Source organism: Urocitellus parryii, chromosome 1 (assembly GCF_045843805.1).
Source record: "Urocitellus parryii isolate mUroPar1 chromosome 1, mUroPar1.hap1, whole genome shotgun sequence".
Classification (NCBI taxonomy): domain Eukaryota; kingdom Metazoa; phylum Chordata; class Mammalia; order Rodentia; family Sciuridae; genus Urocitellus; species Urocitellus parryii.
In genome coordinates, this window is record NC_135531.1 from 112,006,967 (window position 1) to 112,021,016 (window position 14,050).

At 36.1% G+C, this 14,050-nt stretch overlaps 1 protein-coding gene across 2 annotated transcripts in view; it reads right to left on the reverse strand.

The window, feature by feature from the left end:
* Csnk1g3 (casein kinase 1 gamma 3) overlaps window positions 1–12,662 on the reverse strand; it is a 103,844-nt gene extending 91,182 nt beyond the window's left edge. The window contains exon 1 of one of the 2 annotated variants that reach the window (XM_026396190.2): window positions 12,330–12,662. The gene's annotated coding sequence lies outside the window, so the exon portion shown is untranslated. Of the gene's footprint in view, window positions 1–12,087 lie in introns of both variants that reach the window. The other variant, XM_026396189.2, reaches the window with a different exon arrangement.
* Window positions 12,663–14,050: the final 1,388 nt, after the last annotated feature.

Sequence of the window (14,050 nt, forward strand, 5' to 3'; positions counted from 1 at the left end):
TTTGTCTATAAAAATGTTTCTACTTTTAAGCCTAAATATCTTAAGTCAGATTCTTGTATTTATTATTTCATTTAAATTGGGGTCAATTTACTTGCTTGAGATCTGTCTCATACAATTGTGACAATGCAAACTAAACTGGTTTGGAAGGAACTTGGTGCCTCAGAAGGCATTTAATCAAAGTTCTTCCATATTTAAATTCTCCTAATAAAAAAGATGAAATAATTAATCCATTCATCCAACAAATACATGACCACTGAAGGCCCACCATATGCTAAACACAGTAAATACAAATAGCAAACAAGACAAGCACAATCCCTGACATTAATCATATGGTTTAAACCAGCCATAAGTATAATATGCACTAAATAGAATTTCAAGGCAGACTTATTTCTGTTACCTTTCCAATAAACTGGAAATTTTTCTGATACAGAATACCATAATTTGAAGTTTCTTTTCTTGAGCAATACTAATTGGGATAGAGAAGGAGAGAAAAGGGTGGGGGCAGGGGTGGAATGTATTGGAAAGCAAATAGGAACTAAAAGCTTAAAATGGAAAAAAAAAAAAAGCCAGAAGAATAGGTGTAAAGATTTTTGCAATGAAGTCTTAAAAACAAAATAAGGAAGTTCACAGAAACTAAAATAGAAGCACTACAACCATGCCCCTGCTTCTTTCTGTTATTTAAAAAAAGGGGGGGGGAGCCAAGATATGTTTAAAAGGGGGGAGGGAGTTCCCTGCAGGTGCTGTAGCATGTACAGAGAGAAAATTATATAACTGAAGGACTAAAGACAGTATTTGAAGAATACTCAGTTATGCCAAAATTACCTGAAACATTTTCCATCTTAAACATCCTAATTACACTGTGCTTCTGAGACCACAGTGGGGCCCACAAATTCAGTGCTAACAACTTAATGTCAGGAAAGAAATGGAAAAGCTTTCAATAACTGTTAAAGAAACTAACACAGATTAAAGTAAAATGCCTCTTGATATGTATATAATTACAAGAAAAAAAACAAAATTACTAGCATCTTATTAAAATTGTCACAGAGAAGTAAGATGCTAGGTAGTTTCTATTGAGGGGTACATGCAAATTAATAGAAGTACACAGTTTCCCAAAGTTTTTACAGTCAAACATGTCTTGGAATTCAGAAAGTCTGGGGATTTTTGATAGATGGTAGTATGAGTATATACTCAGTGAAGGCTGGGATGAAACAGAGAAGTCTGGGACAATGCATTATAATCAAAATTTGGTATTTTTGCAGTAAAACCTACAAATACATGAAAGCAAGACAACAGTTCAGAATAGATTTCATGGAAAAAAAAATATTTGTGTCAAGTATACCAAAAAATCTGGATGCTAGGATTATTAATAAGAAATTATGGTCCTGTAGAATAGAACTCATTATTTTTATCATGTGCTGATTTTATTGTGCTGTTTTGGTAAACTCAAAATAATCTAAAAGTTTTCCACAGGTTCATTAATAACATGTTCTCTAAATCTTACATAAAGTTAAATTTATAAACCACAAGTTTCTTCTCAGGAAACTTTCAGAAAGCTAACCCTTGCAATCTGTAGAACTCCCAAATCCGAATTTGCCACCATTCAAAAAATATTTCTTAAGTTGAATTGAACATATTGAATTAATCATAAAATGGCTTGCTCCCATTTTGTCAGAGGAAAAATGCTATAACTGGTAGGGATGTTCCTGACCCAGGAAACAGCACCAAATGAGTCACAAAAAGGATCTCGATTTGTCATAAATGTCAAAATAAACCTACAAAACTCTATTATCATGGTGTATTTATATGTATACATTTACTGACTATACATAATATAGACAATATACAATAAGCAACACAATATACTATTTCTGAAGTAAAATATTTCTACTGAAGAAAAAGAGAGACAGGTCCTCATCAACAATGGTATAAAAAAAGTAAAGCAGAAGTGCAATTCTTGGGCTGGGGATGTGGCTCAAGCGGTAGCGCGCTCGCCTGGCATGCGTGCGGCCCGGGTTCGATCCTCAGCACCACATACCAACAAAGATGTTGTGTCCGCCGAGAACTAAAAAAAATAAATATTAAAAAAAATTCTCTCTCTCCTCTCTCACTCTCTCTTTAAAAAAAAAAAAAAAAAAGAAGAAGTGCAATTCTAGTAAATAACCATTAAAGTTTCCTCTGTCCTGATGTTTCATGAAAAACAAAATTCAAATTCAACTGAATCACTAAATATGATACAAAGTTTAAAATAAATAACTTTTAATTAGCAAAAAATTCTTGCTTCCTTGTAATTTAGAGTAACTTTAAAGATAAGTTTTTATTACTTAGGTCTCAAGATTTCCAGGGGCACCGAATTGATGCCTTGATTTATTTTTTTTAAAGAGAGAGAACTTTTTAATACTTATTTTTTAGTTTTTCAGTGGACACAACATCGTTAGTTTATTTTTATGTGGTGCTGAGGATCAAACCCAGCGCTCCACGCATGCCAGGCCAGCACGTTACCGCTTGAGCCACATCCCCAGCCCAATGCCTTGATTTACTCTTAAAAAAATTTCCTTTTAGCAAACTTTCCAAACCTTAGAAATGGTCAAACTATGCCTACCAAAAATTGATAACGTACAATGAAAATAGCAGCCTCACTAAGGATGCAAAGTTAAAAAAATAAATAAATAAATAACTATGAGAAATGTCACTTCTTACCCTTGTCCTCTAGCTACTACATGCATTTTTTGTCACCTTTATACCTCATCCCAGTTTTAAAAGATAGCTTAAAAATAAAAGGAAGTCTTTTTTAAAAGAAAGAAAAAATAGCTACAAGTTGTATATAGAGAGAAGAAATCAGTAATCAGTAATTTTTAACCCTGCAGTAAACTGTAATAATTTCCAGAAATCTTAAAATTTACCAATGTACTGGCCCTATCCCCAGATTCAAATATAAATTAGCATGAGTAGGTTCCACCGTCTCTCAAACCTTTCTCTTTTCTATTAAGAAAGTGTTGGCATTCCCAAGCCCATACACAAGACTGCAATGGCTATCTTTAAAACTGCCCATTTTCTTCAATTCCTTGCTGTCACAAGCATATATATATGTATATACATACACCTATACATACATATACATACACACACACCATATTTTGATTGGAAATTTTTAAATTAATCCATATAGTAAAGTTCATTTTTATTTATTTGATATTCGCATTCCCAAATACTCAGGATTTTTTTCTTCAGTCTTCAGAACACAACCCTCACTAATAATAACCTATTAAGATAAATAGCAAAGCATATGATAATAAACAAATACACAATACAAATTCCAGCTAATCAACATTTAATTGGTGATCAGAAAATATTCAAATAATTTTAAAGAATTGATTATATTTTGATATTTATTAACCACAGACATTTGTAGAATCTCAATTATATAAAGATATATTAGCTACAATATGTCCTGGCAGAAAAAGAAATCAATAAGTAATCTACCAATTTCTTCAATGAAAATTGGTATCACAAGATTCCACATCTTTAAGATTTACATTTTTGCGGTGAGGTAAGTCTTACTGTTTTCCAATCCTTGTAATATACGTAAAAAATAAAATTTTTATAAAAATTTACATTTACTTATCAGTTTTTTTTAATGTCACCTACAACTGATACCTACCAGTTTCATTTCCAAAATGATGCTAGGCTACTTTTGTAATAAAGTAAAATACCATAGCCATATATTTGCACATCATAAAACTAACAGAATACCATGAATTATCTGTTTTTCTCCATTACATTACATATTTGCCTACTATTTGAAAGTACATTATTCATTGCTAGAATAAGTATTTCACAGAAATAGAAAATAAACATGACATAGACTGGGTATCAGGGGAGAAAATTTTTTTTCACTTCCCTTTTACCAAAGGAAACTCTGAATATAATCTTAACTCTAATATATCACATTCTAATACACTCCTTTGAGTACTACCTGAAGTCAAAACCAAGTAAGTTTAAAAGAAAAAAAAAACACAACTTATAAATTCAAAATATTCAGAAATTCACTACTTTTATAAAGTACACTTGTACCCAAAAGTATCACACAACCTATTTCAATCAAAAACTTTAAGGTAAATAATTTTAATAAATTCAATTTTCAGAATAAATAAAATTACAAAGTATCAATGCATTAAATGAGTATTTTATTCAACGTATTATTCAGTGAAAGCAAATTATATGTTATAGTGTAATTTGGTAGAAAACACACCCCCACTAAGAATCTATTTTCTTTCCTCAAAAAATCTACATTATTATTTTTTCTGATAGTAGAAAAAAATGTATAAGCATAGCTGAAAATCCAAATACAGAGAGACACAAAAAGTTTGAAAGCAACAAACCATCCCAAATCTCCCCATTTATAAATACTATCATTAACATAAATATTCTTCCAGAAAATGGATTTACTCTATATATTTATAACCATACACACATATATATATGCATGTATATATTTCTTTCCTTTACATATGTTGAAGGTAAAAAAATGTTCAAGATAATTTTCTTTAAAGTAAAAATATAAAAATTGGTCTTAGCTCATTCTGCTTTTGCCATTTCATTAAAGCAGGTCAGATTTGAGGGGTTTTTTTACTTTAGTTTTATTTTTTATTTATTTATTTTTATTAGCTACACATGACATTACAATGATCTTGGCAGCAGAATAGACATTATGATTGCTGTATGTATATAGGTAACTGTATGACCAATATGATTCTGCAATCTGTATAATCAGAAAAATAAGAAATTATACCCCAACTGATTCAAATGTATGAATTGCCAAGATCAGATTTGAGATTATTTAGTGTGTGTTTCTCTATGTTGTTATTGTTGTTCTCCACTTGAGATGAAAATCTGTTTGCTTGTTTCTCTTTGAAAGAAAAAAAAAGAAAAAGAAAAAAAAAAAAAACCTCTAGCTCTAGCTCAATATTTTCTAAGCCTGAGAACACAGGTATCTGTACTAAAATTGGTTGGCCAGCTGATTTAGTAAGGGGCCCATGATTCTGAGCAAATTTGCAATGTAGACAGGAATACTTTTATGGACTCCCACTTCTTGATCAGAAAGTACACTACACTAGCAATTAGCATGCAAGAGTTCTAATAATCAAATGTGTTACTTGAGCATTTCATTCAACCTTCCTACGATTCACCTCAATTCCAAAATTCTGTGTTCCTCCTATGCCTCCTGAATCCTCTACTAAATTTTGGGGCTCTCAAAATAGATAAAAACCATCCTTTCCTATCTTACTGAGACTCCTTAATTTCAAATTTATCTGAAGACAACCTCTCATTTCCTCAATATACTTGTTGTTCCTCACTTTGTATGAGGAACAAAGTAATCTAATGAGATCAAAGATGTGGGCAATTTTTCAACAAGGAGGGCTGATAGCAACTCTGAAAAAAATGAAACAAGTTTATATCTACAAACTTTTATTTTAAATTAAAATAATTTATGAATTCCGGGGAGGGGGAATATATAATCCTACAATTTAGATAATCTATTTTATTGACTCAAAGTCTATTAAAAAGCTAGCACTGTTTTTAGCTCTGAAAATATTCAGACCTGAGCATATTTAAGATACCAATATGGAATTAGCTTTCTACCAGTTACCTTTCATCCATTATATCAATACAACACTTTAGAGTTCAAAGTGCATTCATATGCATTATTTATTTTCAATCTCAAAACAAATAGATATAATAATGGTCACTATTGATTACCTAACATCCATTTCTCCCACATTATTCCTTCTCACTATTTTTAAAATATCCTCCCTCTACCATGTAATTCAGGGAAATGTGACAACATCACCAATTACAGGGGATATATCCTGATTAGTAGAAACAAGCCTATCTCCCTTGTCATAACTGGTCAATAAAATATAAAGGGAAAAATTATACTGGTAGGCTTCTGCAGAAGATTTCCTCACTTTTGCAAAAACAGAGAGAGAGAGATAGTAAAAAAGACACAGATGGACACAGGAGGAAAAACACTATGCCTTTCTCTGGTCAATGGATTCTAAATGGGATCTTGCTGCCAGTCTAAGGAAGAATCCAAAGGACAGAACAGCAGAGCCAAGAAAAACAGGCAGACCACAACTCTGAAGCCTCTCACCTCTCACTCTACCTCTTTATTTCAACGTTCCATTTTAGTAACTACTGCATTTCACCCATTGTAGTGTTGTGAAACCCAGATAAAAGCATGTTCCACATACCTCTCCTTCCCCATCCTGGACCTCCTTTTTCAACTCTGAGTTCTCCTTTCCACTTGGGCTAAGCTAGACAAATCAGGAGGAAGCTACTGTAAGTTATTAGACCAGCATGCTTTTCACAGATCTCTAGTTGTCCTGATACATAACAAAGATATGGCATTTTCTCTTTCAAAAACAATCTCCTCTACAAATTTTACCCCAGAAGTCCCTGCCTAGGTTAAGGAGATATCAGAATTATTAAAAGGCTCTTCCCCAATGCTGATGCTGTATAAAAGCTGATATACCATATGAAATCAGATCAGGGACCATATAAGAAAATATAGGCAAATCAGACTGATCACTTAACCAGATAATTCACTCTAAGGAAGAAATCTCTGGTAGATTCAATAATAACAGAATCTATTACTTTTTCAAAAGAAGATACTAATAAACAAATCTCTAAGTGTAAACTAGGAGTGTAAACTAAGAAAGATAATACTTTTGGAGACACTTCTTTAATAAATTATTAACTAAGAGTTCTTAAGTTAGTGTTAAAAGGAAGTCTTTTAAAAATCTACACACCCTAAACATTTTATTGCTACTAAAATAAAATAAGGTACATTCACAAAGTAATCTTATAATACAGAGCCAAGATCTCCTCTTCAAGTACCAATCTACTGGATGGAAGTTGTTTTACTTTTCTGCAAAATCCACACCCATAGTACATCACCTGTGATTTCCAGTTTCCATTTCTTAAATATGGAAAGACATCTTAAAAACACTTGAATAGCAATTTTATTAGAGCATCTTTTTAGATTATTTGGTTTTCTTTTTCCCAATCATTTAAAATTATGTCACCCTCGCCTATTTTCATTATAGTTGATTTTAGCTATTCACTTGTTTTCAAAACAACCAATTGATTCTGATACAAACACCTTCAGGGTTTGCTGAACAATGTTTTATTACACTATTTAATAATATCAATTGTAATTGCCACTAACAGTTTGTTGAGTACAAACACAAATCATTCTTGATAAATACATAATAACTAATGGGAATAAATTTTCAAGAGCAAGCCCAGAGAGTAGTTTACTGCCACTCAATATAGCATAATCTCCAATCAGTTTTTTGGTTTTTGGTTTTGTTTTTTGGTCGAGGGGGGTTGAACCCAGTGGTGCTTACAACTGAGCAACATCCCCAGCCCTTTTTTATATATATTTTACTTAGAGACAGGGCTTCAATAAATTGCTGAGGTTGGCTTTGAACTCAATATCCTCCTGACTCACCCTCCCCACTCGCTGGGATTACAGGCATGCGCCACCTGCGACATCAATCAGTTAATTCTATACAGAGAAATAAGAGTATCATTTAATCTCATGAATGGGTTAAAGAGAGTTTAGCTAAGAGACCTTCACCTATAATGAATAAGTCTTTGGTTATTCTACCTACCAATCAACCCTCCAACAATTCACATACATCAGCAACTTCTGAAATGAAGGAAGATGTAAAAAGCATCATATTTTTGGCACTTTATATGAATCTTCCGAATCTTGATAAAGAACATAATGGCAGAGTCAGTCTCAATAATCTGCCTCTGCTCACTCCGAAATGTAGCTATCAGCTAAAGAAAATACTTTCAGATAACACTAAGTCATCTAAATAAATGCAATAAATTTGAGCTCAGCTTCAAATCTAATATTACTAGAGGGAAAAAAAAGCATTAAAATTTTTTTTTAAAAAATAATATCATGAGATTTTATTTAATTCCATTGAATTATAAAAAATGTGGACATGATCAAGTCATAAATTTTCATTAAATTTACTTATAACTATAAAATACATCATTAGGAAAGAAAATGATTAAAAAGTATGTCTCATCTCCCAAATGCACAAACACTTTAAGTTCATTGGCAAGAATTCCAAAATGATAAAGAATGGAAGGAGAAAATATAATCAATCTCTTAATAAAGAACAAATGAGTGTGTGGCCTCCTCAGGTCCCATAATAGGAGGGAACTTCAAACATGAACAATTTTAAGATTCCAACTTTGAGAAGGGAACTATAAAAAGCAGCCTCCACTATGATTTACCCTCCACACATATCTCTCTCATTCTGTATCTCTCTCCTTTCATATTTTCTGAGTAGTTAGAGGCCCTCCAAAGTCACTTCACATTAGTGGATAATATATACTTGATTTCTACATATCCCAAGTATGGTTCTTTTCTACAGACTATCATAGGAGTATGTTTTGAGATAGTTTAAGTTACTGGAACCATACTACAGAATCTCTACAATTAGGAAAAGACAGATACCCTCAAAATTACCACTTCCAAGAAATTATATTGTGACAAACCAATAGATATACTAACAGTATCAAGTAATACCACAAAGTACCAACTGCTTCAGAAACAAACCAGTTTAAGATATAAAGTCAGGAGGAAAGAAAGAAAGAAAAAGAGAATTCAAATATTCATTCTGCTACTCCCAAGCTGGGTCTTCAAAAGGTTCAATTCTAAAAAACTACTTCCTACTCTCAAAAATGGGAGTTATACCATGCAACTTAGAGCTCTTAACTGTATCATTTATGGTCTCAACACAAAGCCTGGCTTAAAACACATTGTAACAGGTGTTACTATTTTTCAGAGAAGTTTAAGGTAACACAAATTCAGTTACAATGTAAGTCCGTTTTTAATGCTAAGAGGGAAAATCCAAAGAACTTCCTCTGAATCTGACTCTAAATAAACTCAGAAACTGGTGTTGCAAGGGTAGTATTTTTCTAAGCATTCCTTTGATAATGATTAAGTTTGGGGTTCAATTATTTTAGGGTCATCTTATATTTAAGATGACTAAAAACCTCATATATGTTTACCTGGAACTGTAGCAGTTTCTCATTTTATCATCCCACTGTTACAGTTGTTTTCTTGTATAGATTCTTTACATTTCATTCTATCCCTAATAAATCTCACTTTCAAATGTACTAACAGTGCTAGAACTACCCAATGACCTATATTTTGCTAGTTAATATTTCAGTATTCCCTCTATTCAGCTGATATACTATTTTGGAAGCCCTTCAAAATTAAGCTATCACTGGGCCGAGAAGGAGGCGGGGCGTGTATATGAAAAAGAAAAAAACAAAAAACAGAATAATGGTGTATTCTACCATGGAGACTGCAGGATGTATCAGAGGGGACACCGAGAGTTAACTGAAGAGCTTCCCATTTCTTTCTGAGTCACATTTTTACAATCTGGATTTATTTCACATAGAACCAATTATCAGATTACCAGACACACCCATATACAAATTTAAGTAAAGAAATATAAAAAAATGCATAAATTTTTAGATCATACTGCTTTCCTCCAGTAGCATGAATGATAGCAAGTTGACTATTTTGTTATAATTGTTTTCCTTAAACTTAAATAGCCTTATTGACCTAACTACTATCAGTATAGAACATATTCACAAAACATTCACGCCTTGAACTGACTCATTTTTAAATACAAGGCATTCTGGACTTCCATGGCCTGATCTCCACCTATTTTCATAGCTTCCTCTTCCACAGGACCTCCTGGTACAGCAACCTTATGTCCAGCCCAACAGGTCTTATAACACCCAATCACATGCCTATGATCAGGCTGCTCTCCTGATCTAAAGGAATAATAAATACCCCCACCCTTCATTTTGCCTTTTAAAATATTTTAAGGTCCAGATGCAATGTATTCATTCATTGTAATTCCCCAGTCAAAAATTTATCTCTCTCTCTCTCTCTCTCTCTCTCTCTCTCACACACACACACACACACACACACACACACACACACACACAAAATCACTCTTACATGTAGTAAAGGTGAGGGTTGAATTAAATTATTCCTTGATTCTAATCCCAGTACTTTATTTGAAGAAATAAATGACTTTCATTTTGAAGATTTTGTTGATATACTGTTATTGCTTGCAAACCGAATGATGACCAAAATGTCAATAATTACATAATTCATAAATGTTTAAGTTGACAAATAGCAGGTCAATGAACAAAATAAATCATTGCTAAAATAATCTCTCAAAAATCTCTGCAGAAAGTCTTATTTATGTCAACAGTAAAACGAATCTCTCTCCCTTCTTCTAATAAAAACTACTCCTACCTGATGCATATCCTGAAATGCAAGCTCACTTTAAGCAAAAGTATCTGTACATTCTGTTAAGTATCCATGCCAAAACCACACAATGTATTTTATGACATCTTTCTTCCAATGTCTATAAACATAATTTTCATCTTTTGTGCAAACTATAAAGGTCATAACAAAAAATATGAAGATAATTTATCTGAACTCAGGAAACAGCTGGAGCAAAGTTTGGAAATAATATAAAATACTAAGCACATTCAAAGAAAAAAGTTACTGAGAATATCACATATCAGATCTGATTGTGTGTGTGTGTGTGAGAGAGAGAGAAAAAAAATGTTTTCTTAAACCAGTCTCACATCTTTCTAATTCTAAATTATTCTTATAATAATTTGTGTGATATTTTCCTTCCACCATGTATTTATATATGGGAAACTTCAATATTCTTCAAAGAAACACATATGACTTTAAAATTAGGGGGTTTTATTTCATTAAGTATTCCATTTTATAGTTGAACATCTCCTTTTTTAATTTTTTTTTAGTTGTAGATGAACACAATACCTATATTTTATAGTGCACATGCTAGAAGAGCACTCTACCACTGAGCCACAACCCCAGCCCTGCAATCTCTCTTACTATCTATAATCAAGTCACTAACGATCACAAGAAATAATTACAAGAGTAAAAGAAGTAAATGATTTATTTTCTTAATTTATCAAAAATAAGCAGGTTTTTCATTTTCCATTTTTAAGTATAAGTTATTACCCAACTTAAAGAGGGCCACTGGCTGAACAACCTGGGCACTCATCACAACAGAGTTAAAACTAATTCGCACAGTGTAGCAACAGTAGCTGTCTCCCACACAGACTGACTCCCGCCCATTAACTTTTCCTTCTTTCCTGAAGCCTGAGGTGGGAGAACTGGAATGATCATGACACAGGCCTAACTACCCCCACCCCACAAGCACACACACACACACACACACACACACACACACACACACACATTTCCATCACCACACTGCTGACAACAAATGTGGGGATGTAGACCCACAGAAACGACTCTTCTGTGTGCCTCTTCCCGTGCATGAGGAATAAACAAACAAACCAGCCCCGTAACAGTAACCAACAGTAATTTTGTTGCCTTTTGACTAATACCTTGGTTAAGTTTGGAGCTAAGTCGAAAGCTCAATCAAATAGGTAAATCCCTGCCCCCTCCTTTAAAACAAACATCCCCCCCCCACGGGAAGTTTATCCCCGAACTGAATGCTGGCCTCTGCCACCTCCTTCCCCAGATCCTTGTCTTCCTCTTATCCAAAACCCCCATTCCGAAGGTAATTCTGTGGTCACAGCAAGCAGCACCGGGGACTGCATTCACCTCCTCAAAACCCCTTCTAAAAGAAGCCTCCACCTAAAGCCAGCTCGCCCACCTCCCAGGCGTCTCCGCACGCGCAGCACCACTCGGGCAACTTTTGCACCTAGCTCGGCCCCGCCGCCCGCGGCCCCCTCGGCACCCTCATCCCGCGGCCGCGGCCCCTCCGGCCCGCGCCTCGGCGCCGCCAGCCCGGGTCCTCGCCTACTCTTCCCGCGCCCCCGCCCGCGGCGCCGCCCCCGCCGCAGCCCTCCCCAGCCTGCCCAGGACCCCAGCCCACTCAGCCCCACCCGGGAGGCAGGAACCCGCGGCCGCGCCGAGCCTGTAACCGGGCCGGGCCAGCCAGCCCAGCACCGCGGAGGGGGCTTTACCTCAGAGGCGCGGCCGCGAGTGGCGGGGTCGGTCCCGGGCGCGGGCGGCGCCCCCACACTCCGATAGTCAGCGGCGACGGGGGCAGCTGCGACGGCACATCACACCCGCCGGCGGCCGGAGGAGGAAAGCAAGCCACGCTGGGAGGGATCGAGCGAGGTAGGGGGAAAGGAACGAGCGAGGGAGGTAAGGCAGCTCGGCCCGGCTCGGACTAGGTCTCAGCACTACTGCCAGTGCTTCCTACCGCCGCCGCTGGCCGGAGAGTCGCCGCCCGGGCCGCTGCTGTCGCCACCGATGCAGTCGGGAATGAATGCACAGCGGCACCTCACTTATCCGGAGGTCAAACATCCTTCTGCCTCGAGCATCCGGATCGGCGCCGGACCCGGAAGTGAACACATGGAAAAAAAAAATTAAAAAGGAAAGCGTCTCTCTAGCGGTGGCGGCCCCCGGAGCTGCCCGCATCAGCGAATAGAGCCGAGTAGAGCCGAAGATTTCACCGAACTGCTAGGATTGGTCGGATCGCCGACCGGAAGGGAGGCCGCGTACTCATTGGCTGGCAAGCTTTATAAAACCTTAACCACTCCCTGTCTCCACCTTCGCGCGAGCGGTGCGTAGCGAGAATGAGGAGCAGTAGTAGATGCGAGTATGTTTTTGTGCTTCAGACCGTGAGCACTCCTGTGGTTTAGAAGGTTTAGACCTACCAAAAATTGAACAAGCCAAAAATCCTTAAGGGCGCCTTTGTGCCAAATCAGGTACCAAGGCTTTTTCAGGTGTGCCGAGACAGCCCTCCAGATGCCAGAGAATCTTAGGGCCAGGAAATGAAGGATGACATCACTGGGTTGACATTTTCTCCCACTTCTTTCTGACCCCAGTGCCATATTAGGGGTTCAGCTGCTTAGAAAAATGAATTGCTGCTTCCATTTCCTCTCATTTGCTGTCTCTAAATTGGAGATATTTTGTGAATTGAGGTAGTCCTCTGAACTATTGAGTGTGGTAGGTATTATGGTGATTTTCAAATAAACCTAGAGTTCCCAGAGTCTTGTCAGAAGTCATCAAGATATAGAGCACAAACTGAAATTTATGTTTTCTCACTTTACTTTCCAGTCCACTTTGTCCACATACAAAGAGCTGATTACATTCCTTCCTCCTTTGTAGTTGGAATGGAGATATGTCATAGTGAAAGGCCCCTATAGAAATTGACCCATCAAGAAGGCATTGCAGAGAACTCTAAAACTATAATTTTCTAAATTGTTAGTCTTTCTATCACGTATGTTTGAAATTCTTTCAAAAATTAGGCATTATGGTCTGTGCAAAGCAAAAGCATGGCCTGGTGCTATGTTTAAAGATGTGAATTTGTTTATCAAACATTGTTATACTCTTGATACACTCAATATAACAGAAGACTTGTGTTTTGTGTATATGTTTTGCTCCTCCTTTCTCTCAAAGGCTCCAGTGAAACAAATGCATGTTAAAATAATTGAGAATTTATCTTTCCTGTCCCTCCTTTGAAAAACTGATTAGATTGTTAATGTATGGAAAGATGCCAGGGTGTTTTGTTGTTTTTGTTGTTGTTTGTTTTTTATGTTTTATAGTATAACCGTGAATTTTTTACCCTTGTCTCCTCACATTCTTCCCCAGACTGAAAGTTAAGAACTGACTAGTATCACCACTTGTAGAAGAGCAATGATAAGAGCACTGCTTCATGCTTAACACACCATCTTTGTATAAGAGATTTAGAAGTAGGCAAGAGGACTGCTGGGTGTTACAGTGCTTGCTTAGCATGTGCAAGGCCCTGAACTTGCTCCTACCATTGGGGGGGGGCTCAGATTTATACATATTCAGATGTGGGAATAATATGCCTGGTCAAATGATATATCCCAACGTTTCTGATATCTATTCCAGGACCCAATACTAGACAAAAAATAAAGTTAACCCTATCTCACTAAATGAATAAGAAGTGTCTGC